Raw genomic sequence first — 3,638 nt, forward strand, 5'->3', positions numbered from 1 at the left:
ACGAGCAATGCCGTCGCCCACTTGAAGTACGGTGCCGGTATTCAAAATTTTTACTTCTATACTATATTGTTCAATACGCTCGCGGATAATATTACTAATTTCGTCAGCTCGAAGGGTTACCATTAGTGCCTCTTAATTCTTTTTCGGAAGCAAAGGGAGAAAAAAAAAAATAATGCCTCGTGGTAGAAGGTCTAATCTGTTATTTCTTTCATGGCTCCGAGCATGCCAATATTAGCACTGATAGTTCGTAGATGTAACTCGCTGTTCAAACAACTATTCAAAGTTCCTAGAGCTCCTTGTAAGGCTTGCTCAAAAACGCGTTGTCGGACCTGATTAATTGCTCTTTGTTGTTCAAAATGAATGGTTTCATTTTTGTAACTTTCTAATCGTTCCAAAGTCTCATATGTGGCATTAATCAAATTCGATTTTTCTCGTTCTATCTCAGAGTATCCATTCACCCGAAACTCATCCGCCTCCGTTTCTACTTTACGTAAGCGAGCTCGGGCTTTTTCGAGCTGCTCAATGGCTCCTCCACGTAGTTCTTCTGAATTTCGAATAGCACTCAAGATCCTCTGTTTTCGATTATCTAATAAATCACTTAATGAAAGTAGATTACCTTCTCATTTATTTCACAACTAAACTTCCATGATCTCTTCCCGAACCAAACATGAATCTTTCGATTCATTTGGCTCTCACGCTCAGTTATTTAGGGGGCACCCCCATATCTTTTAATTGATGAGCTTACCCTCTCTGCTCTGTTCGTATTCCATTCCAAGACATCGAAACTAATACAAAACCAGAATATTAGGAGGGCTCTTCCGACTCGACCAGACAAAAAATCTGTAATTGCCAGCAAAGTTGTTTCTTTTTTAGTTATTTTAAATTTTTTATTAATTTTTTATTTTTTTTTTTTTCGTCAAATCCAAAAAATTGATCTTCTTTTATATTTTATACATAGGTCGTCAATTCGGTATTGGATAAAAAGTGCGAGAAACCCGTTTTCCAGTAAACGGTTCAAATTTTTTTATCGATATGAGTGTTCTATATCAGATAAATTGCCAACTATTATATTAATATAAATTTTTAAACTATCTCCTTATCTCCTACTAGCATAGTGGTAGAAAGAGTACCTTCTTGTGCCTCGACTTCAAAGGGTTTACCTTTAACCATGTTAATGGGCCCACATTCATTATTGGCTAATAGAGAATCAAAGGTTTACCAATGAATCACGAAATGCTATGGTTCTTACATATGATTTCTTAATTTATTCAGAAGTAATTCGTCGAGATCGTGCACCTTTCTTTCTTATTTAATTAAATAAAAAAAAAAAAAAAAATGCAGCTGGTTGGATCCAGCCTATTCTTGAAATAAACAACTCGCACACACTCCCTTTCCAAAAAAGATCAATACACCAAGCACTACACTTAGATTTATTGGATTTGTTGCTAAAATATTGGTATTAAACCCTAAACTCCCGGCGGATGGCCAATGACCCAAGTAAACGAAAGAATCGGTTACATTTTTCATATGATCTCCTCTTGTAGATAGGACTAAGAAAATCGAACAGAGTTCTTTTTGTATCACCTGATCCCCTCTGTTTTGTTTGATTGATCTCTTTTTTTTTTTCTTAATTTCCTTATTTAAAATAAAAATAAAGAAATTGAATCTATTCTAATTTTTTTTTATTATTTATTATATTTATATTATGGATTATAGAAGTTCTCAATAAGACACTTATTAGCCCTAGACCCCAGGCCTCATGTTTGCTCCATCCTAATCTAATAAAATAAAAGTCAAACTAATAAAAAAAAAAGGGGGGGGGGTTCCCCTTCCATTAAAGGCGGGAAGGAAGAAAGCGAGTGGATTCGCTAATTCCTCATCCTCAAATTAGTCCTTCCCCGGGGTATTGTTTCAACGAACAAGTGATTAGACCAACAAGTGATTAGATGATAGGGGTGAAGTGTTGATCTAATTCTAAGAAGCAAGAGACGGGTACACAGCAAAAAAATAAAATAAGAAAATTAGGACGTATTTTTCATATTTATGGGATTAAACAAAAGGATTCGCAAATAAAAGCGCTAATGCCACGACTAGCCCATAAATTGTTAAAGCTTCCATGAAAGCCAGACTAAGCAATAAAGTACCTCGTATTTTACCCTCTGCTTCTGGTTGTCTCGCGATACCTTCTACGGCTTGGCCCGCAGCAGTACCTTGGCCAACCCCAGGTCCAATAGAAGCAAGCCCTACGGCCAACCCAGCAGCAATAACAGAAGCGGCAGAAATCAGTGGATTCATGGTAAGCTCCTCACACCAAAATAAAGAAATGGTTAATGATACAATCAACCAATGAATTATTACTTATTATTTCATCATTAAGACCCATCCGCCCGAAGTAACTAAGAACTCAAAAGTGAATTGAGGTAATGATATCCCTGAATCAGCAGAACGACTTCAATATCTCCTTTATAATTTCTACCGTGTAGTCTTTGTAAATCCAAAAGGTTCTAGTTATTCCATTTCTTTGGTCTAAGCCACTCTTTTTATTCTTGGCACGTTCTGTTCTCCTCTATATGCTTGACTTCATCTGTTTATTGTTTATTCATTCAATCCCCAGTCACAGATAAAATAAAACGGAAGAACTCCTATTGAATTCAAATTCAGTAGTAGGAAAGAATAAATATATATATATTATATATAATATATATATAATATAAATAATAATAATATATTATATACAAAATATAAAATAATATTATAATATAAAATAAAAAATAATAATAATATAATAAATAAAAAATAGAATAGAATATATATTTCTATTATTTTATTTGTATGTATAGTCCATATATGGATAATTAATGAATATCTAATATCACATATACATGTGTTTCTTGCATAACGTAAACCATTCTTTATGCTGTTGAATCGGATTCTAGTCGAAGAATAGAATCATGCTTCGAAACATACACAGGAATTGGCTTATAGCCATTACACTACACATATATATCCATACCTAGCTCAGCACGACCCCCTAATCGACTTTTTTATGAATCTTATTTGCTTGTAAACTCTTCTCTTCCTTTTACTTATCATTATCGCGACCCCTGCATGAATATAAATGGATGGGATCGTCAGCCCGAATCATTACGTATAAAGATTTGATTGCAATTAATGACAACTTTGATCAATCGTTGAATCAAATTGAATCAAATCAAATAAGAATGGAATTATTCTTTCTATAGAACATACTCTTTTTGTTTTAGGCGCATGTCGGAGACAGATAAGATAACAATTCTTAGTCAAATTATGAAAAAAAAAATAGAGTAATTGACTGAACAAAATATGATCATATCATAGAATATTGATTAGAGAGACATAACATAAATGGACCATAAAGTCAATCTTAGGAAAAAGATCTTTTAGATCTCTTTCCTTTTTTTTTTTACAATTCCCAAATATCGTACATCTTTTTTGTTCCTACTCTAGACCATACATGTCTCGTTTGGATATATTGTGTTCCCCCAGTAGATTATCTTGAGACACTCGAGAGTTGGGATAAGCTTTTTTTTTTCGAAAGCTAGTCAATGATGACCCTCCATGGATTCACCTATATAAGCCGCGGCTAAGGTTGCAAAAAT

The sequence above is a fragment of the Aristolochia californica genome, unplaced genomic scaffold, assembly GCF_029961685.1.
Source record: "Aristolochia californica isolate CCGP_79_NKW_82.1479 unplaced genomic scaffold, dmAriCali1.0.hap1 SCAF_403, whole genome shotgun sequence".
Taxonomy (NCBI): Eukaryota; Viridiplantae; Streptophyta; class Magnoliopsida; order Piperales; family Aristolochiaceae; genus Aristolochia; species Aristolochia californica.